Source organism: Coregonus lavaretus (genome assembly GCF_964263955.1).
Source record: "Coregonus lavaretus genome assembly, chromosome: 35".
In the NCBI taxonomy this organism is placed as follows: Eukaryota; Metazoa; Chordata; class Actinopteri; order Salmoniformes; family Salmonidae; genus Coregonus; species Coregonus lavaretus.
This window is the reverse complement of record NC_140022.1, coordinates 503288-527377: the sequence shown is the minus strand read 5'-3', so window position 1 is coordinate 527377 and position 24090 is coordinate 503288.

The window sequence follows — 24090 nt, the reverse complement described above, 5'->3', positions numbered from 1 at the left end:
CATCAGGAAAATACAGAATATTTTCAACAGATGGGGAGAAACAATGACATGGAGAAAATACAGAAACACAGTGCAAATGATTATAAAGGAAGCAAAGACAAGCTACTACAAAACTGAAATCCAGGACCTAAAGAAGAAAAACCCTAAGGAATGGTGGGACTTCATTAACAATGGACTGGGACCAAAGAAAACATCAGGAGGGAGAATACAGGTCGAGGGAATTGAAGACGACGACGTGGCTGATGTTTTGAATGACTTCTTTGCTGAGGCATGGACAAGCACCACACCTCTTGCCATCTTCCCCTGCCCATGTCTACAAGGCAGGTTGAGCTGTGCAGCATTGGCCAGTTAAAGCAATCTCTGACCAGACTCAGCCCACATAAAGCATGTGGGTCTGATGGCATTCCAGCCTGGCTACTAAAAGAGCATGCAGAAGATCTAGCCCCTGTCATCAAACACATTGTTAACACCTCCTACTGGCAGGGGACAGTTTTATCTGAGTGCACGAATCAGTATGACTATCTCCCAAAGTCCAGCACTACTACTGCCCTTGTGAAAGCCACATACTCCTGGCTGACAGCTACAGACTCCATAATATTAATAATAATAATAATAATATGCCATTTAGCAGACGCTTTTATCCAAAGCGACTTACAGTCATGCGTGCATACATTTTTTTTTGTGTGTGGGTGGTCCCGGGGATCGAACCCACTACCTTGGCGTTACAAGCGCCGTGCTCTACCAGCTGAGCTACAGAGGACCACGACAATGGTGAGGGTGTTACTTGCTGATGTGTCCAAAGCCTTTGATCGAGTAGATCACGCAAAGTTCCTGCAACATCTGTCTGACATTGAACTGTGTCCAAGGTTACTAGCCTGGCTCCACAGCTACACCACCGAAAGAGGGCAGAGGGTGATGGCAACTGGCACATTTAGCCCTTGGTCAGAGGTCACCTCTGGTGTTCCACAAGGTGGCGTGGTTTCACCATATCTGTTTCTCCTTCACATGTCCACCCGAAAAGTTGTCTTCAGTGACACTCTGGACACTGGGTATGCAGACGATGTAGGGCTGTCCCGAGCCATACCATTAACCAGCATCCAAGAGGACACTTCCATGGGCTTGGAGATACAGCAGCTGGAAGAGTGGGCCACATCCAACAACATGGTCCTGAATGGGAAAAAGTCTGTGGAAATTCAGATATGTTTTTATAAAGACCATCCACAACCTGCACCACTAATCCTAGGAGGACAGAAAGTACCAGTGGTAACAACAACCAAGTATCTTGGTTTTCATCTAGACTCTAACCTCAGTGGTGACACGTGGAGCAGTCAGTGAGAAAGGCCTCAAAATGCCTTTTTGACATTTCTTGCCAGTAATGTCCTACTGAAGATCTGGTCACAGTCTATACTACACTGGCCAGGCCTTGTCTGGAATACGGTGGAGTGCTGTTAGTTGGATGCAGTAAAAAGCAGCAGGCCCAACTAGACAGGGTGCAGAGGAGGGCCTTGAGGATCATCTCCAGAGGTGGAGCAGTCCAACCACAGCTCCCGTCACTGCAGAGCAGGCAGGAACAGGCTGCAGTGCACCTGGTGAAGGACATGCACACTCTTGACCATCCACTGAATGACCTGCTCCCTCCAAGAAGAGGTAACTGCACCAACAGGCTCCTGAGAAACAGCCACAAACTGTCCTGTCTAACTGCCCGTACAAACCGCCTGCGAAACGCCACTCTACCCACTGATATCAGACTGCATAATAACTCCCAAAATCTTTTTTTTAAATCACATTTTAATATTTCAATTTCCATCAAGCGTTCTGTATTCTACTTATGTCACGTATTGTGTTATGTATTTTAAAACGAGTGTTTTGTAGTTATTAGTCATGTATTTTCTGCATTTATTCAGTTTTATCGGTGAGCAAGAATAAATCAACTCAAACTCAAAGGGGGTTGCAACTCAATATTAGGAAGGTGTTCCTAATGTTTTGTAGACTCAGTGTACATCAGATAAAGACTGTGTGATCAGTTTTCAGCATTAGTTTGGGTGGATTATTTTTTATTACTAAACATATTTTGTTTAGTGATAAACAGGCTATGAATCGACTACTTGTGTTTATGAAATTGTCTTTTAATACCAGATTAATTATTTTAGTAATTGATGATGAATGTATTTGAATAACTGTATTGAAGTTAATTGATCTGGCGGCAGGTAGCCTAGCGGTTAAGAGTGTTGGGCCAGTAACTAAAAGGTCGCTGGTTTGAATCCCGTGCCAATTAGGTCCAAAATCTGTCATTGTGGCCTTGTGCAAGGCAATTAACCCCAATTGGTCCTATAAGTCGCTCTGGATAAGAGCATCTGCTAAATTACAAATATGTAATGAAAATTCATGTTTGTACATGAGTTTGTGCTGGCCAACCTCTTCTTCTCTTGTGCATAAATATAACAAACTGTTTAAAGTGAAATAGTTAGTGTCTATACAGTGCATTCTGAAAGTATTCAGACCCCTTGACTTTTTCAACAAGAAAATACGTTACAGCCTTATCGTAAAATGTATTTTAAAAATTAAAATTCCCTCATTAATCTACACACAATACCCCATAATGACAAAGCGAAAACAGGTTTAGACATTTTTGCAAATTTATTAGAAATAAAATGAATCTCAAAATTTAGCTCAGGTGCATCCTGTTTCAATTCATCTTCCTTTAGATGTTTCTACAACTTGATTGGAGTCCACCTGAGATAAATTCAATTGATTGGACATGGTTTGAAAAGGCACACACCTGTCTATATAACATCCCACAGTTGACAGTGCATGTCAGAGCAAAAACCAAGCCATGAGGTCGAAGGAATTGACCGTAAATCTCCGAGACAGGATTGTATCGAGGCACAGATCTGGGGAAGGGTACCAAAACATTTCTGCAGCATTGAAGGTCCCCAAGAGAACCGTGGCCTCCATCATTCTTAAATGGAAGAAGTTTGGAACCACCAAGACTCTTCCTAGAGCTGTCCGCCCGGCCAACCTGAGCAATCGGGGGAGAAGGGCCTTGGTCAGGAAGGTGACCAAGAACCCAATGATCACTTTGACAGAGCTCCAGACTTCAGCCCGCTTGGAGTTTGCCAAGAGGCACCTAAAGGACTCTGACCATGACAAACAAGATTCTCTGGTCTGATGTTACCAAGATTGAACTCTTTGGCCTGAATGTCAAGCGTCACGTCTGGAGGAAACCAGGCACCATGCCTACGGTGAAGCATGATCGTGGCAGTATCATGCTGTGCAGATGTTTTTCAGAGGCAGGGAGACTAGTCAGGATCGAGGGAATAATGAACGGAGCAAAGTACAGAGAGATCCTTGATGAAAACCTGCTCCAGAGCGCTCAGGACTTCAGACTGGGGCGAAGGTTCACCTGGCCCAGCCAGAGCCCAGACTTGAACCCGATTTAACATCTCCGGAGAGACCAGAAAATAGCTGTGCAGCAACGCTCCCCATCCAACCTGATAGAGCTTGAGAGGATCTGCAGAGAAGAATTGAAGAAACTCCCCAAATACAGGTGTGCCAAGCTTGTAGCATCATACCCAAGAAGACTCAATGCTATAATCACTGCCAAAGGTGCTTCAAGAAAGTACTGAGTAAATGGTCTGAATACTTATGTATATTTGATATTTCCGTTTTTTATTAATAAATTAGGAAAAACAACTAAAAACCTGTCTTTTGCTTTGACATTATGGGGTATTGTGTGTAGGTTGATGAGGGGAAAAAACTGTTAAATCAATTTTAGAATATGGCTGTAACGTAATAAAATGTGGTAAAAGTCAAGGGGTCTGAATACTTTCAGATTGCACTGTATATAGCCAAGCTATCATTGACTAGGTATTGGCACCCCATGTATATAGCCAAGCTATCATTGACTAGGTATTGGCACCCCATGTATATAGCCAAGCTATCATTGACTAGGTATTGGCACCCCATGTATATAGCCAAGCTACCATTGACTAGGAATAGGCACCCCATGTATATAGCCAAGCTACCATTGACTAGGTATTGACACCCCATGTATATAGCCAAGCTACCATTGACTAGGTATTGGCACCCCATGTATATAGCCAAGCTACCATTGACTAGGTATTGGCACCCCATGTATATAGCCAAGCTATCATTGCTCATCGTGTATTAATTCCTTGTGCTACAATCTTTTTCCTATTATTATAATTGTTGTATTGTGTTCTCTATTGTTGGTCAACATTTCACTGTTAGTCTACACCTGTTGTTTACCAAACATGTGACAATTAAAATGAAATGACTACGTGTTTAGTGAATTGTCTTCTAAAACTATACTGAAAAAATACGTAAACTTGACATGTAAATACGTAAACTTGACATGTCCCATGTTTCATGAGCTGAAATAAAAGATCCCAGAAATGTTCCATACACACAAAAAGCTTATTTCTCTCAAATTTGGTGCACAAATTTGTTTCCATATCTGTTAGTGAGCATTTCTCCTTTGCCAAGATAATCAATCCACCTGCGAGTTGTGGCATATCAAGAAGCTGATTAAACAGCATGATCATGACACAGGTGCACCTTGTGCTGGGTACAATAAAAGGCCACTCTGAAATGTGCAGTTTTGTCACACAACACAATGCCACAGATGTCTACATTTTGAGGGAGTGCGCAATTGGCATGCTGACTGCAGGAATGTTCACAAGAGCTGTTGCCAGAGAATTGAATGTACATTTCTCTACCGAGAATTTGGCAGAACGTCCAACTGGCTTCACAGCCACAGACCACGTGTAACCGTGCAAGCCCAGGACCTCCACATCTGGCTTCTTCACCTGCAGGATCATCTGAGATCAGCCACCCGGACAGCTGATGAAACTGAGGAGTATTTATATCTGTAATAAAGCCCTTTTAGTGGGAAAATCATTCTTATTGGCTGATGGGTGGGCCCCTGTCATGTGAAATCCATAGATTAGGGCCTAATGAATGTATTTCAATTGACTGATTTCCTTATATGAACTGTACCCCAGTAAAATTGTTGAATGTTGTGTTTATATTTTTGTTCAGTTAGTTAAAATCTTACAAAACAACTGATGATGATTATGTTTGGAAAACTGCATTGATCTGCCAATGAAAAATAACATTAGTGCATGAATTTGTACTGGTCAACCTCTCCTTCTCTTTTGTATTCAGTTCTTCCATATTTGATCTGACAGTATGAATGGTTCTTATGGTTGTATTCAGTTCTTCCATATTTGATCTGACAGTATGAATGGCTCTTATGGGCTCAGTGCCTGGAGTGTTTTGGTATGACCACAGTCAGGAGTTTTCTTTGACCCTGTGATCTCACCAGGACAGAACCACATGTCTCTATCACACTCCAGCCCAGAAGGTGGCAGTGATGCACCTTTAATGTTGGTCTGAACACCACCAATAAACACCATAGAAGAAGAATGCCTGCTTAGCAACAACCAAGGGGCCATGCAGCTTTCCACTGTTCCAAAGACTGTCTATTATATGGAACAGATTGGCATGTGACCACTCTAACAATGTAGACATGTCCTCAAAGATTGGACATGAATCTGTGTTGGTCAAACTCTTCTCTTCTCTATCATTAAATACAACAAAACTATGTTTTAAGTTAAATATTTAGTGTTTGTCTAAAGCTGTAAAAAAAAAGACCTGAAATGAGCATCACAAAGATACATTTGACCTATGCACTAACAAGCTTTTTCAATATACGCAGCTTTGTCACCAGCTGCAGTACTGTAGCTTTATTAATCTAATGTACTTCAACATGTACTCACATTGGATGGGTTGATTAGGATTCAAACCATGTCTTAAACTGCTACCTAGCAAGTTACAAGCCACAACACAGATGTAAAGTTGCTGTAGAACTGTTTAATGGGGTGTGAAAATATATGTAATCAAAACTACTGGATATCTTTAGAAGGAAAATTGTTCTACTATTTTCTTACACTGAGAATGTGGAATAGTTTTTGTAGGTCGGCAGGATAAAAACTATATTGAATCTCTATTAAGATTTAAGCTTGCAAAATGTAAAGGGGTGTGTAGACTTTCACTGTGACTGGATACGTACCATTGACTTGCAATGGATTTGTGCCACAAATGCTAAAAAGTTAGCATTTATAACAATAGTAAGATAAACAATATATGCCCAGGACTATATTGAGGGACAGACTGTTGAAATGCCCAGTTGATTATGTAAACAGTCTTGTAGAACTCTGGCATTGATGGTCCATCTGAGGGTGAGTCATTGATATGAATGCTCAGAGTAAAAGAGCTGTGAACTCACCTGTGATGGCCCACGTCTACCACAACCTTTCCTGTTGTGTTTGTAAGCACCACAGCATTTTAGGCAGCCATTGTTCAAAATGTGTTCATACATACAGTACAATGGGAGGGCGTGTGGAAGGAACAGGGGAGAACCAGGAGTTTGATCTCTGACTTCTATTTAGGACCGGGATCCCTCTGTGGGCCTTTTCAGAATATCTCTCGATTCTCTTTTAAACATGGTAGAAACATAAAGGACAGCCTAGTAAGAGCAGATGAATATGTTCCCCCTCAGCAGTTCTTATCCACCCTCCCCTCAAATCATTATGAGAACTGTAATGTGATGACCAAGGGGGATTTCTTTCTTCACCCTCATACTGGAAATAAAATGTATGTCCTGGGTAGAATTTCCTGTAAAACAAAATATGTGGTATATTTCCTGATGTGCCCATGTGGCTATTATTATGTTGGAAAGTCTAAGAGAAAATTGAAAGCTGAAATAGCAACATCAGAACTGGTGACCAGAAGCTTTAATGTGGTTGGTTATGTTGTGTGCCAACTTGAGGTTCAAGGGCTTAGAAGTTGTACAGCCACTTAAGAGAGGAGGTGATAGAGAATAATTGTTGTTACAGAGAGAGACATATTATATCCATGACTTACAAACAGAGAGAGACATATTATATCCATGACTTGCAAACAGAGAGAGACATATTATATCCATGACTTACACACAGAGAGAGACATATTATATCCATGACTTACACACAGAGAGAGACATATTATATCCATGACTTACAAATAGAGAGAGACATATTATATCCATGACTTACAAACAGAGAGAGACATATTATATCCATGACTTACAAACAGAGAGAGACATATTATATCCATGACTTATAAACAGAGAGAGACATATTATATCCATGACTTACAAACAGAGAGAGACATATTATATCCATGACTTACAAACAGAGACCAACTGGCAGGTGTCTTCACTGACATTTTCAACCTCTCCCTGACCGAGTCCATAATACCTACATGTTTCAAGCAGACCACCATTGTCCCTGTGCCCAAGAAAGCGAAGATAACCTGCCTAAATGGCTTCCTCATTTTAAATGAGCCAATTTCTCTTCTATATTATTTATCTAGTCAAAACATAATAATAATAATAATAATAATAATATGCCATTTAGCAGACATGTCACTACACCTCAACACATCACCATTGGGACAATCCAATTTCCTAGTCCCCATTATTTTCTATAATGCATATGAATAGATGTTTTCAGTATAAAGGACTTAGACAGGTTTTGTTCTTAGGTAACAATTAAATAAAACAACAAATATATTATTTGTATTTTTTTTCCATTTTTAAGTGTTTCCACTTACTATTGGGTAGTGGAACCAGAGAGGAAGCTTGTGTTACCTTTCTCACACCACTACAGTATTCATTTCAACAGACCCTTTCCATCCCCCATTGTTAGAGTTCAATATATGCCCAGGACTATATTGAGGTTCAGGCTGTTGTAATGTCCAGTTGATTATGTAAATAGTATTGTAGAACTCTGGTATTGATGGTCCATTTGAGGTGATTAATTGATATGAACATTCAGAATGAAAGAGCTAAGAATTAATGTGATTGCCCGCAGTTTCAACAGTTTCCCGTGGGTATCAAGAATGGTCCACCACTAAAAGGACATCCAGCCACCTTGACATAACTATGGAAAGCATTGGAGTCAACATGGGCCAGCATCCCTGTGGAAGGCTTTCGACACCTTGTAGAGTCCATGCCCTGACAAAGTTAGGCTTTACTGAGGGCAGAAGGGGTAGCAACTCAATATTAGTAAGGTGTTCCTAATGTTTTGTTCACTCGGTATATATCTCACTACAGCAGGTCAAGAACAAAAGAGAAAGACACATTGAAGCTAAGACCCTTTTAGAACCATTTGACCATGTTTGGATTCAAAATCGGACATTGTTGATCAATAACATTACAGTTGAGTTAACTTCCAATCAGATATCAGACCTACAGTATGTTCTCACAACAGAAGCTCAGAGGTGTGACAGAATGGGGGATGGTGAGATAATGCATCATTCAGAATGGGGGATGGTGAGATAATGCATCATTCAGAATGGGGTATGGTGAGATAATGCATCATTCAGAATGGGGGACGGTGAGATAATGTATCATTCAGAATGGGGGATGGTTAGATAATGCATCATTCAGAATGGGGGATGGTGAGATAATGCATCATTCAGAATGGGGTATGGTGAGATAATGCATCATTCCGAATGGGGGATGGTGAGATAATGCATCATTCAGAATGGGGGATGGTGAGATAATGCATCATTCAGAATAGGGGGATGGTGAGATAATGCATCATTCAGAATGGGGGATGGTGAGATAATGCATCATTCAGAATAGGGGGATGTGGGGAGCAACACAGAGAAGGCTGAATTCCTGAGAAGACAGTAAAACCTTTGGGTTGATAAAAGAGAAGTCTGGGGTTGGGCCCGCCACTATAGTACTATCTACATCTAGGAGTTATCTCCAATAGTAAGACCTCCATAAGTTCATTCTGTCATTCTGACACCCCTGAAGAACTCAACACAACAAAGCTTGATTTATCGTTGTGCATGAAAAGTTGTTATAGAACTGTTTCGATGATAAGATAGATGTTATTTCATGCTACTGAGACTTGCATGGATGACACCAGTATTGTCAGCATTTGTTTTATTACCTGGGCTATCTGGAGTGATCAGAGAGTAGACTAAAGAAGTGAAGTAGACATACTGCCAGTGTTTTGAAGTTCTATGAAATGAGTCTGTGTAGTTGCCAGGGTTGGTGTCAATTCCATTTAAATTCCAGTCAATTCAGGAAGTACACTGTCATTCTAATTCCAATTCTCTTCAATGTTTTTCAATCAGGAAAATTGGTTTACTGGAAACACCTTTCCTCTTTTGACCTCACCCTTTCCCAGTCCCCTCCCACTGCGTGACCCCATCTTCACTAGAGGCTGTTCTCCTACTAATCTCACTGCAACCCCCCTCCAAGTCTCTGACCCCTACTTTGTTTCCTTTTCTCTCCATCTCTCAGCCCTAACCCAGATGGTCATGCTCCTCCCACTCAGCCCTAACCCAGATGGTAATGCTCCTCCCACTCAGCCCTAACCCAGATGGTCATGCTCCTCCCACTCAGCCCTAACCCAGATGGTCATGCTCCTCCCACTCAGCCCTAACCCAGATGGTCATGCTCCTCCCACTCAGCCCTAACCCAGATGGTCATGCTCCTCCCACTCAGCCCTAACCCAGATGGTCATGCTCCTCCCACTCAGCCCTAACCCAGATGGTCATGCTCCTCCCACTCAGCCCTAACCCAGATGGTAATGCACCGCCGCAATCTTCGCTCTCTCTCTCCCGCTTCTCTCGCCTATTTTATCCTATCCTCTCTCATGACTCTGACTTTGCCTCCTGGACCCTACTCTACTCCCTTTCTGCACCCTAGAAAATGTAATTGAAACGATTGTGATGCGTTGTTGTCTCACTCAGCTATCTGAAGATGAATGCACTATTGTAAGTCACTCTGGATAAGAGTGTCTGCTGAATTAGTCAAATTTAAAAATGTGAATTGATATGGAATTGACCCCATCCCTGATGGTTACTAACCCTTGTGATAGTGAGTGGAGGATGATATGGCTCGTAACACTTTATAATAGTTTTATTCCCCTGTATTGTACAGCATACTTATATTAAGTCATTTGTTACCCAGTACAGCCAGAAGAGGACTGGCCACTGCTCAGAGCCTGGTTCATCTCTAGGTCTCTTCCTAGGTTCCTTCCTTCTAGGGAGTTTTTCCTAGCCACTGTGCTTCTGCATTGCTTGCTCTTTGGGGTTTTAGTCTCGGTACCTGCACCCTCAGCGGAGTCAACAAACACCGGAAGCATCCGCGTTTCAGGGAAAAGGCAGAGAGGAAGGCAAAGCCTGAAAACCGGAAGCTTCTGGTTTCTGTGGACCTGGTTTAGGCATTTATTTTACTCCTGATACGTTAGGTTAGGGCAGTGCTTCCCAATTATTTTATGTTACGCCCCCCCCCCCCCCCTAGGAAGAAGTAAACATTTCGCGCCCCCCAACTCTCCGCCGCGACTGTAAATAGTATCATTTGTCTATAAAATTGTTATAAGTACACCTCTGCATAACATTGTATCCTTATTAACATTAAAGAAAACAAAAAATAAATATAGATCAACTTACAAAGAATAACTTTATTAACATTTTTTAGTCTGTAACAGAAAATACTTAAAGTGCATCGATTTGCCTGAAATTAAAAAAATAATTCAAACCTTATTTCAACTGTAAACATTTTTTTACCATTTGATACTGATTTTATTTTATTTTTATATAATCAATAAATAATAATACATTCAAATTGATCAGCAACATTAACTCAGGAGTACAATATATGAAACACTGACCTATAAAAGTCAGGATTAATGGCTACAATGAGCACGTTTTGCAGTGCACAGCTTTTCGAAGCGGGGTTTGAAGCATGATACTGCAACTCTCAGCTCCTGATCAATGTTTAGCTGGGACCTGTACTTGGTCTTCAGTGCAGCAACAGCAGAGAAGCCAGTCTCACAAAGATAAGATGTTGCAAAAGGAAGAAGAATGCCCATGGCCCTCTGCCCTAAGAGTGGATACTGCCTCTCTACACTCAGCCAGAATTCACTCAGTGTCTGTGATGTGAACCTCAGTCTCAATGTGGAGTCAGACGTCATATCAATGAACTGGTCCTCCTCTGCAGAGCTGAAACCAGTTGGAGCTGGTGCATTAAAAGGATCTCTGACCCACTCAGCCCTAACCCAGATGGTAATGCACCGCCGCAATCTTCGCTCTCTCTCTCCCGCTTCTCTCGCCTATTTTATCCTATCCTCTCTCATGACTCTGACTTTGCCTCCTGGACCCTACTCTACTCCCTTTCTGCACCCTAGAAAATGTAATTGATACGATTGTGATGCGTTGTTGTCTCACCTAGCTATCTGAAGATGAATGCACTATTGTAAGTCACTCTGGATAAGAGTGTCTGCTGAATTAGTCAAATTTAAAAATGTGAATTGATATGGAATTGACCCCATCCCTGATGGTTACTAACCCTTGTGATAGTGAGTGGAGGATGATATGGCTCGTAACACTTTATAATAGTTTTATTCCCCTGTATTGTACAGCATACTTATATTAAGTCATTTGTTACCCAGTACAGCCAGAAGAGGACTGGCCACTGCTCAGAGCCTGGTTCATCTCTAGGTCTCTTCCTAGGTTCCTTCCTTCTAGGGAGTTTTTCCTAGCCACTGTGCTTCTGCATTGCTTGCTCTTTGGGGTTTTAGTCTCGGTACCTGCACCCTCAGCGGAGTCAACAAACACCGGAAGCATCCGCGTTTCAGGGAAAAGGCAGAGAGGAAGGCAAAGCCTGAAAACCGGAAGCTTCTGGTTTCTGTGGACCTGGTTTAGGCATTTATTTTACTCCTGATACGTTAGGTTAGGGCAGTGCTTCCCAATTATTTTATGTTACGCCCCCCCCCCCCCCCCTAGGAAGAAGTAAACATTTCGCGCCCCCCAACTCTCCGCCGCGACTGTAAATAGTATCATTTGTCTATAAAATTGTTATAAGTACACCTCTGCATAACATTGTATCCTTATTAACATTAAAGAAAACAAAAAATAAATATAGATCAACTTACAAAGAATAACTTTATTAACATTTTTTAGTCTGTAACAGAAAATACTTAAAGTGCATCGATTTGCCTGAAATTAAAAAAATAATTCAAACCTTATTTCAACTGTAAACATTTTTTTACCATTTGATACTGATTTTATTTTATTTTTATATAATCAATAAATAATAATACATTCAAATTGATCAGCAACATTAACTCAGGAGTACAATATATGAAACACTGACCTATAAAAGTCAGGATTAATGGCTACAATGAGCAGGTTTTGCAGTGCACAGCTTTTCGAAGCAGGGTTTGAAGCATGATACTGCAACTCTCAGCTCCTGATCAATGTTTAGCTGGGACCTGTACTTGGTCTTCAGTGCAGCAACAGCAGAGAAGCCAGTCTCACAAAGATAAGATGTTGCAAAAGGAAGAAGAATGCCCATGGCCCTCTGCCCTAAGAGTGGATACTGCCTCTCTACACTCAGCCAGAATTCACTCAGTGTCTGTGATGTGAACCTCAGTCTCAATGTGGAGTCAGACGTCATATCAATGAACTGGTCCTCCTCTGCAGAGCTGAAACCAGTTGGAGCTGGTGCATTAAAAGGATCTCTGACCCAGTCATATTGGGAACTGTTTTCAGGGAAGTACTTTTTAAAGAATCCCATCAGTGATGAAATATGCTCCTTAATATATGGAATCACTGAGGTGGCATCATAGTCAGTAGTGTCAACAAATTCATGCAGGTTCTCGAATGAATCAGTATTTCCTTCATCAAGTCGCCTGCCCCACATTGCAAGCTTTCGAGTGAAAGAGCTGATCTTGTCTGTGACCTGAGGGAGGTGTTTATCTTTCCCTTGAAGCTGTAGATTTAGTTCATTTAGCTTTCCAAATATGTCACTCAGGTAGGCCAGTTTTGCCAGGAAGTTCTCATCACAAAATTTCTCTGCGAGGTCATACTTGTGCTCCTGCTCCGAAAACATTCTTATCTGCTCTCTGAGCTCAAAAACTCGGGACAATACTTTTCCTCGTGACAGACACCCTGCTTCACTGTGAAACAGCACAGCTTGATGTTCAGCTCCCATCTCCTCACAGATAGCAGAGAAGACGCTTGTTTTTAGTGGTCTGGTCTTTATAAAATTGACTACACCTACAATGTCAGTCATAACCTCACTTAATTCAGAGGAAATGTGCCTTGATGCCAGTGCTTCTCTGTGTATAACACAGTGTGTCCACTCAGCATTAGGTGAGGCCTTCTTGATGAGTGCCCAAAGTCCTTTTCTCATCCCTGCCATGGTCTGTGCACCATCACTGCAAACACCAATGCAGTTCTCCCACTTTAGCCCATTCTCAGTCAGGAAGCAGTTCAGCATTTTGAATAGCTCTTCAGCTGTGGCTCTGTCTCTGACATATTTGCAAAAAAGTAGATCCTCACACATGGAGTTTGTCATGTCAAATCGTACATAAGCCATAAACAAACAGTCTTTGTTGCCGTCAGTTGCTTCATCGAACTGTAAGGCAAAACGTTTGTCTTTGAGTTTATCTACCAGCTGTTCTTTAAGATCGTTAGAAATGTCATTTATACGTCTGGCGACAGTGTCATTGGACAGAGGGATAGTTTTTATTTTTGCAGCACTTGCGTCATCCAGCATGACAGAGACCATGTCTAATGATGCAGGCAGTATCAGCTCCTCTGCTATGAAGTGTTTTTTTTTGCACTGAGCAATTTGGTACGTCACCTTATATGATGCTAACAGTGCTCGCTGGTTTACTGAAGTAGCATTCACAAAGCGGGACGATTGTTGGCAATATTCGGCACGTTTTCGCTGAAAAAACTCAAGCGGCTTATCAGCGTGATTGGGGTGTAATGTCTTTAAGTGACACCTTAATTTATTTGGCTTCATGCTGTCCGCAGCCAACATTTTTAGACACAGTAAACATACCGGTCTTTCCTCGTCTCCCACCGTAGTCACAGTGAAGCCAAGCGCTACATACGCTTCGTCATATTTCCTCGTCTTAGCTTTCGGGAGACTTACATTTGTCTCATTATCTCCGTCTCTCTCCGCCTTTCTTTTCATCCCTGTTAAATATTTTTCCATGGTGTCTCTTAAGGGTTTGTTATCTGCACTTCATATCTCCTGCTGTGTGCTCTTGTTCGGTGCAAAAAAAACCTACTCCCTGCGGGGAAAAAAAGCATGTTCCACGGGGTCACACGCGCCCCCCCTGGCATTGCTCCGAGCCCCACCAGGGGGGCGCGCCCCACTATTTGAGAAGGACTGGGTTAGGGTATCTGTGGAGTACTCTGTAACAACGGCTGATGTAAAATGGGCTTTATAAAATCAATGTGATTGATGTAAATCACACCAACTGACTGGTTCTTCTGATGTTGTTCACACAGGAGACCATGTTGAGACATTCTCTACATCCAGAGAGCAACAGCAGGAAGATCACAGAGCTAAGAGGTCTCACCACTGCCCACATTGTGAGGAGATTTCCCCAATTCTATCAAAGTTTTAAAAAATACACCTAAAAATCCACCCAGGAGAGAATCTATTTCCCTGCTCTGATTGTGGGAAGAGCTGTAAAATATCAAGGGATCTGGTACTCCTGCTCTGACTGTTGGAAGAGTTTCTCTCAACATGGCCACATAAATGTGAGAATCCTCATCAGTTGTCTGACTAGCTAAGATTAAAATCATTCCATCACTTAATTCTCAAGAAATCGTAGCACACTCTATTGTAATCCTATTGTTTCTCACTGTGAGAGAACTGTGCAGAGGAAAGGGAGCGTTATAGAATGTTAGCCTCTCTTTACTTTATTGATCAGTGTTCACCTGGTCAGTTTTGGTGTGTTTTGTTTGCTTCTACTGTAAAGATATTGAGATAACCTTGGATTTGCCCTTAGGGTTGAATATCCTCTGTGAGGCTGGTTGACTGGGTGGTTTTGCTTCCCTCTGTAGTTTTCTGTGGGAATGAGCTAGTAGACACAACATGTATCAGATAGAGATGGTGTGATGATCAGTTTTCACCATTAGTTTGGGTGGATACTTTTTGTTTATTAAATTGTATTTTAAAACTAGATTAGTTATTTTAGTCATTAAGGCTTAATTCAAGCCTGTTTAATTTATCTGCCAATGAAAAATAGTATGTATATGAATTTGTACTAGTCAAGCTCTTCTCTTTTGTGTAATGAATTACCAAAAAACTATGTTTCAAGTGACATATTTACTGTTGTTCTGAAGCTGAACAAGACAGGAAGTTTAAATGAGCATCACAAAGCTAAATCTGACCTATTCACTAACATGTTTTGTCAGCATAAGCAGCTGTGAGACATGCTAGAGTACTGTAACATTACTGATCTACTGAATCATTGTAGTTGCTGGGGGTTATCTTTACAGTAAATATAATGGTGGTGGATAAGCCTTCAATGCAAGCTGCAGGGGTTGCCTTTCAACAAGATGATCCTGACATTTTAAAGGTTAAAAAGGTGGAATTTGTGGCCTTTATCGCAATGGTGATTAACGGCACTGCCAAGGTGGAGAAAAGATCTAGGAAGATAGAAATCATTGTGGTTGCGGCAGAACGGTTCCTGGGGCTGAAAGATTTATTGGCAAAAGAGTTACATGGAATATTGTCAAAAGCCGTACCACCATCTCAGGTCCTAGAGACTGAGAAGGGAGATATGGAGATTTAAAGGAAGGAAGAAGTGGGACTTTTGTTTGTTTTGGCAATGTACTATTTTTATTAGGGTGGAGTAAGTTAGTATCACTATTAAGTATGGATGTATTTTTTATTTAATTTATTTTTTGGTTTCAAACCGTCCAGTTGGTGGCGGCAATGCAACTTTTGGAAGTAGTCTGCCATAAAACCCACAGAAGAAGGAGAAGATGTCGCTGTTGCTCTGTGGTACTGGGGGGAACTTCCGGGGACGCGCGCAACATTCTTCAGAACAAAGAAAACGTCAGGACTGTGCTTTCCGTTTCTCTTTATTACTACAGGTATGTAAAAGCACTTTTAAACTGTCTAATATCGAAATAACGTCATAACATGTTAGATAACAAATCAGTCAAGGTATTATCACGTTTGGGAAAGGGTTTGTGTAATGTTTGTGTCAATCCGAGTGATTGAAGAACGTGATAAAACATATTTTACAATCACACGGCGCGGGGTCCATTACATGTTTTCATTTGTGAGGCTTTTCAGGTTCGTATATAGGTCAGTGCGTTTCGCCTGGGCATGTTCAGTACAAAAACGTTTTGGAAAGTTGCAGATAGAAATACCCCGAATAGAAGTGACATGATTCATTAGAATCAGAGGCATGTTTGTTCTACATAATACATTTGTATCTGATAGTGGCCAACATCTCCGTCCTCCTGCTGGACGCAGCCCTGGTACCCGCTTGTCCCTATGTATGTGAAGCTAGTCATAATAATGATTAGCCACAATAGTGGAATTTGCAGTTCGCCCTCAAAATAAAAGGCCCTCATTGAAAGTGATGCAAACTGATACAAAATATTGGAATCATGTCAAATGTTGTTACTTAATTTAAAATGAATTACAAAAACTAATTATTTTGAGAAAAAAAAACGGTTGAAATCCCACTGTGGCGGTATTAGACCACATAATTGCATTGGGGGCGTTCATATATGCACTTATGAAACGGGTTGGATTGTGCTCCCATGGAACGGGTGACACCCACAGAAAACAATTCTCAAGAGTTTATACAAATGTTAGCATCTTAGCTCTTATTGCAGGACTTTAACTGTGAAAAATCACCTTCCCAGTCAGTCTATTGCAGGGGTACTCCAGTACTATTTGAGAAGGTCCGGTCAAACAAATTTCCTAGGTGGCAAAGGTCCAGATGGAAGTTGTCATTTATTGGTGTAGTAACAAACCCCCAACTTGTGACCCCAAATTGTTCACAACCCTCTTGTTGGCGGAGAGAACATTTAGCAGTTTTTAAGCTAATATCCCGCAATTCTACACATTTTATGACAGGGCTGAGATGTTTTGTTGTTGCTGTTTTTAAGCAATTCTACATGTTTCCATGTCTTATGTGTGTTTATATGATACCAGGGGTTGAAGCCCAACCAAAACAGTATTATTATATTATTTTTGGGGGCACCTGTGGTCCATATTGACCCCGTTCTGGGTCTGGACCGCATTCAACCAGTTGAGTATGCTGTTTCTTTTGTTTGTATTGGACATTCATATTGCACTGTACAGCCCTACCTATGTATTGTTCAGCCTACTCAGTGACACCCACAGAACACAACTATGTAGACTTTTCACAAATATTAGTGTCTTCACTCTATTGCAGGACTCTGAAACCCCTGTTGTCCGGGAGTTTAACCCTGTCAGCTAAATTGTCATGATAATCAGTGGTTTCAAGTTTGTCTCTGTACATTTTTGACGAGATGATCATAGCAAAAAAAATTAAATACTTCTGCATTTCCCGCTGTGCAAATGCATTGTTTCTCATTGCAAATAGGCTCAGGATAACTCCTTATAAAGTTGGGTAGCTGATAGGCCTTTTCAGAGCTTAAATAGACAAAATGATTAGTCACAGGGCTCCCGAGTGGCGCAGCGGTCTAAGGCACTGCATCTGTCACTACAGACCCTGGTTGGATTCCAGGCTGTATCACAATCCGGCCGTGATTGGGAGTTGCATAGGACGGTGCAAAATTGGCCCAGTGTCGGCCGGGTAAGCCATCATTGTAAATAAGAATTTGTTCTTAACTGACTTGGGCCAAACATTAGACCGGACCAAATCTGAACCAATCACTCAGACATCATTAGGCAGGTTTCCATTGACCCAGGTGCATTCGACAAAAGCAATGTTGCAAAAAATATATATATTTGCGACGTGTGTAATGGAAGCGGCAGATATAAGAGAAATGTTCTAAAGCTCAACAACCATTTTTAATCGTTGGACGGGTGGGTTTTTCTTTTGTCAAAGTTTCTTTATTCTGACAGGTGAGGATTGAAACAGTGTTTTTTAAATAAATGATGATTGCCAAACCATTTTGACAGTACAGGGTGAGTCATTACGTCCAGCTGTTTTTATCGACACAAGTTACAGTGGGGGAAAAACGTATTTAGTCAGCCACCAATTGTGCAAGTTCTCCCACTTAAAAAGATGAGAGGCCTGTACTTTTCATCATAGGTACACGTCAACTATGACAGACAAAATGAGGGGAAAAAATCCTGAAAATCACATTGTAGGATTTTTTATGAATTTATTTGCAAATTATGGTGGAAAATAAGTATTTGGTCAATAACAAAAGTTTCTCAATACTTTGTTATATACCCTTTGTTGGCAATGACACAGGTCAAACGTTTTCTGTAAGTCTTCACAAGGTTTTCACACACTGTTGCTGGTATTTTGGCCCATTCCTCCATGCAGATCTCCTCTAGACCAGTGATGTTTTGGGGCTGTCGCTGGGCAACACAGACTTTCAACTCCCTCCAAAGATTTTCTATGGGGTTGAGATCTGGAGACTGGCTAGGCCACTCCAGGACCTTGAAATGCTTCTTACGAAGCCACTCCTTCATTGCCCGGGCGGTGTGTTTGGGATCATTGTCATGCTGAAAGACCCAGCCACGTTTCATCTTCAATGCCCTTGCTGATGGAAGGAGGTTTTCACTCAAAATCTCACAATACATGGCCCCATTCATTCTTTCCTTTACACGGATCAGTCGTCCTGGTCCCTTTGCAGAAAAACAGTCCCAAGGCATGATGTTTCCACCCCCATGCTTCACAGTAGGTATGGTGTTCTTTGGATGCAACTCAGCATTCTTTGTCCTCCAAACACGACGAGTTGAGTTTTTACCAAAAAGTTATATTTTGGTTTCATCTGACCATATGACGTTCTCCCAATCCTCTTCTGGATCATCCAAATGCACTCTAGCAAACTTCAGACGGGCCTGGACATGTACTGGCTTAAGCAGGGGGACACGTCTGGCACTGCAGGATTTGAGTCCCTGGCGGCGTAGTGTGTTACTGATGGTAGGCTTTGTTACTTTGGTCCCAGCTCTCTGCAGGTCATTCACTAGGTCCCTCCGTGTGGTTCTGGGATTTTTGCTCACCGTTTTTGTGATCATTTTGACCCCACGGGGTGAGATCTTGCGTGGAGCCCCAGATCGAGGGAGATTATCAGTGGTCTTGTATGTCTTCCATTTCCTAATAATTGCTCCCACCGTTGATTTCTTCAAACCAAGCTGCTTACCTATTGCAGATTCAGTCTTCCCAGCCTGGTGCAGGTCTACAATTTTGTTTCTGGTGTCCTTTGACAGCTCTTTGGTCTTGGCCATAGTGGAGTTTGGAGTGTGACTGTTTGAGGTAATGTACTCTGTTAGGGCGGGGCGATATGGACTACAAATCATACAGCTGTATCTTGAGTTTTTTCAAACGTATGGGTGATTCAAGATTTCTCAATTTTGTTTTTCTCTAAGTAAGTGTTGTACAATTAAAGGTGAAATACACTGCATTTCAAACAGTCAGCTATAATCTAATGAATTCAGGGCTTGTGAAGTTATACCTAGGCTAAATATAAGCCATCCACAACCAATAAGACACACTAATTATTGTATTATTTTATAAAAACATTGTTTAACCTGCTTTTTTTTTGTTGGCAATAATCACTGATCTGGCTTTCAAGTTGGTCTATGAAAATGCAATTTTTTGTTACAAATGGACTAATTTATTGTAGCAGGCATTAGGCTATAGAAAATGAACACAAGTCTCATTAACAATCTCTCAAGCTCAAGCTCACGTGCTAGTGATTAACCAGCTAATCTTTATATTTCAAGATTAGCCAACTTGGATCTGTTTGCTAACAAGGTTGAACAGTTGAGTTGTTATGAACACACCATTCTGTCTGTCTCCAACTGTTTGAAAAGCATGTTAGCCTGTCCACTTTGTTCAGATGTTGAAATCAAGTGGCCTACCTTATTTCTTAGAATGAGAACGAGTTGCCAATTCCTTACAGTGGATTCAGAAAGTATTCAGACCCCTCCCCTTTTTCCATATATTCAGACACATTCAGTTGTTTCTATCTTTATCTATAATTGTTATTATGGTGTGAACGGGAAATACAGTTGGTTTTGATTGAAATAATACAGTGAAGACGGTTATTAAGGAAAATATTACATAGTGCTGCCTAAAACAAACTGCAACCTTGTACTAAATGGTTTTTGAGTCATTTATGAGAATTTCTGAAATCTACTATAGGTTAAGTGCACTTACATGGTTTAATTCAAAGTGTGCAATTTGTGTCTAATGTGAAATTAATAAATGGTTTGTTGTCAATGCTTAGCTACCTGATCTAATATATTTTTTGAGGAAAGACTAACTTTTGTGTCCGTTTCTCTATATTACTACTGGACGACTCAGATTAAGTCTGAGGCCGGTAACATCAACAGTGAGGACAAACCCAGCCTGCCTCTCTCCTTCCACACTGAGTCCAAACCTACAGTCACTGGGTCCTGATTGTGACAGTGGAGCCTGGTTTGCATTGCAATATCCAGAGATGGCATCAGTGAAGCTGGAAGACTGCAGTCAAACACTGGAGCTGAATGTCAACATTAAAGATGAAGAAGAGGAGGAGGAGATTGGGAAATCTGTTTCTCATGGTAAGAGCAGGTTCTATCTAACTATAAATTATCTTTTTTTTGTCAAGCAGTGGCAAATATACAGCACCTACTCATTCAAGGGTTTTTCTTAATTTTTACTATTTTCTACATTGTAGAATAATAGTGAAGACATCTAAACTATAAAATAACACATATGGAATGATGTAGTAGTGTTAAAAAAAGTGTTAAACAAACCAAAATATATTTTTGATTTTAGATTCTTCAAAGTAGCCACCCTTTGCCTTGATGACAGATTTGCACACTCTTGGCATTCTCTCAACCAGCTTCACCTGGAATGCTTTTCCAATAGTCTTGAAGAAGTTCACACACATGCTGAGCACTTGTTGGCTGCTTTTCCTTCACTCTGCGGTCCAACTCATCCCAAACCATCTCAATTGTGTTGAGGTCGGTTGATTGTGGCCAGGTCATCTGATGCAGCACTCCATCACTCTCCTTCTTGGTCAAATAGCCCTTACACAGCCTGGAGGTGTGTTGGGTCATTGTCCTGTTGAAAAACAAATGATAATCCCACTAAGCACAAACCAGATGGGATGGCGTATGGCTGCAGAATGCTGTGGTAGCCATGCTGGTTAAGTGTGCCTTGAATTCTAAATAAATCACCAGCAAAGCACCATCACACTTCCTCCTCCATGCTTCACGGTGGGAACCACACATGTAGAGATCATCCATTCACCTACTCTGCATCTCACAAAGACACTGCGGTTTAAACTAAAAATCTCAAATTTGGACACATCAGACCAAAGGACAGATTTCCACCGGTCTAATGTCCATTGCTCATGTTTTTTGGCCCAAGCAAGTCTCTTCTTCTTGTTGGTGTCCTTTAGTAGTGGTTTCTTGCAGCAATTCGACCATGAAGGCCTGATTCACGCAGTCTCCTCTGAACAGTTGATGTTGATGTGTCTGTTACTTGAACTATGTGAAGAATTTATTTGGGCTGCAATTTCTGAGGCTGGTAACTCTAATGAACTTATCCTCTGCAGCAGAGGTAACTCAGGGTCTTCCTTTCCTGTGACGGTTCTCATGAAAGCCAGTTTCATCAATGCGCTTGTTAGTTTTTGCAACTGCACTTGAAGAATCTTAAAGTAATAATGGACTGTTTCTCTTTGCTTATTTGAGCTGTTCTTGCAATAATATGGACTTGGTCTTTTACCAAATAGGCCTATCTTCTGGATACCACCCCTACCATGTCACTACTCAACTGATTGGCTCAAACGCATTAAGAAATTCCACAAATGAACTTTTAACAAGGCACACCTGTTAATTGAAATGTATTCCAGGAGAATACCTCATGAAGTTGGTAGAGATAATGCCAAGAGTGTGCAAAGCTGTCATCAAGGCAAAGGTTGCTTACTTTAAAGAATACAAAATATATATATTGATTTGTTTAACACTTTGTTGGTTACTACATGATTCCATATGTTATTTCATAGTTGTGATGTTTTCACTATTATTATACAATGTAGAAAATAGTAAAAATAAAGAACCCCTGGAATGAGTAGGTGTTCTAAAACTTTTGACTGGTACTGTATGGGAATTTGGGAATATCTACTATAGGTTAAGTACCGGCACCTCAAATATCTAGTGCTTGAGCTCCTGTTCCTCTTATAGAATGTTAGCTCAACAGTATTGTGGAGCTCCTGCACCTAAATATAAACAGTACCGGCACCCAAAATGAGTACCGGCACCTATTTCAGTCCGAGTCAAACACTGAAGTAGATAATTTAACTATTGTCATGACATAATTGACTAAGAAAAAATATCTATTTTTAGAGAATAAAGAAAGTGCCAGAACTGTCAAGACAATAACTTTTTGTGTCTGTTTCTCATTGTTACTACAGGACGACTAGAATTAAATCTGAGGCCGGTAACATCAATAGTGAGGACAAACCCAACCTGCCTCTCTCCTTCCACACTGAGTCCAAACCTACAGTCACTGGGTCCTGATTGTGACAGTGGAGCCCAGTTTGCTAAGCAGGATCCAGAGATGGCATCAGTGAAGCTGGAAAACTGCAGTCAAACACTGGAGTTGAATGTCATCATTAAAGATGAAGAAGAGGAGGAGAAGATTGGGAAATCTGTTTCTCACGGTAAGAGCAGGTTCTATCTAACTAAGTTTGTGTTATTCATTCCAACTTCCCACTGTGCATGAAAAGTTGCAGTAGAACTGTTTCATGATGAACTGTTTCAATGAGAAGGTAGATATTATTTCATGCTACTGACCCTTGCATGGTTTTACACCAGTATTGCCAGCATGTGTTTTATTCACTGGTCTATCTGGAGTGATCAGAGAGTAGACTAAAGAAGTCAAGTAGACAAACTGCCAGTGTTTTAAAGTTATATTAAATGAGTCTGTGTTGTTACTAACCCTTGTGATAGTGAGTGGAGGATGACACTAACCCTTGTGATAGTGAGTGGAGGATGATATGGCTTCTACATCTGCATTGCTTGCTCTTTGGGGATTTAGGGTGGGTTTCTGTAAAGCACTTTGTGACAACTTCTGATGTAAAAAGGGCTTCATAAAATACATTTGATTGACATGTATATCATACCAACTGACTGGTTCTTCTGTTGTTGTTCACACAGGAGACCATGTTGAGACATTCTCTACATCCAGAGAGCAACAGCAGGAAGATCACAGAGCTAAGAGGTCTCACCACTGCCCACATTGTGAGGAGAGTTTCTCCATTTTATCAAAGTTAAAAATACACCTAAAAATACACACAGGAGAGAATCTGTTTTCCTGTACTGACTGTGGGAAGAATTTCACAACATCAAAGCCTCTGACAGTTAATCAGAGAGTGCACACAGGAGAGAAGTCTTACTCCTGCTCTGACTGTGGAAAGAGTTTCTCTCAACTGGGCCACTTAAAACAACATGAACTTATACACACAGGAGAGAAGCCTTACTCCTGCTCTGATTGTGGAAAATGCTTCAGAACATCAACTGGGCTAAAAGTTCATCAGAGAACACACACAGGAGAGAAGCCTTTCTCCTGCTCTGACTGTGGAAAATGCTTCAGAACATCAAAGGTGCTAATAGTTCATCAGAGAACACACACAGGAGAGAAGCCTTACTCCTGCTCTAATTGTGTAAAATGCTTCACAACATCAACTGAGCTAAGAGTTCATCAGAGATCACACACAGGAGAGAAGCCTTACTCCTGCTCTGATTGTGTAAAATGCTTTACAACATCAACTCAGCTAAGAGTTCATCAGAGAACACACAAAGGAGAGAAGCCTTACTCCTGCTCAGACTGTGGGAAGAGTTTCTCTCGACTGGACACCTTAAAAAGACACCAAGGTAAACATAAAGGAGAGAAGCCTTACCTCTGATCTTAATGTGGCAAGAGTTTATCCTGATTTGGGCAACGTAAAAACACACCAACGGATACACACTGGAGAGAAACCTCATCACTGCACTGACTGTGAGAAGAGATT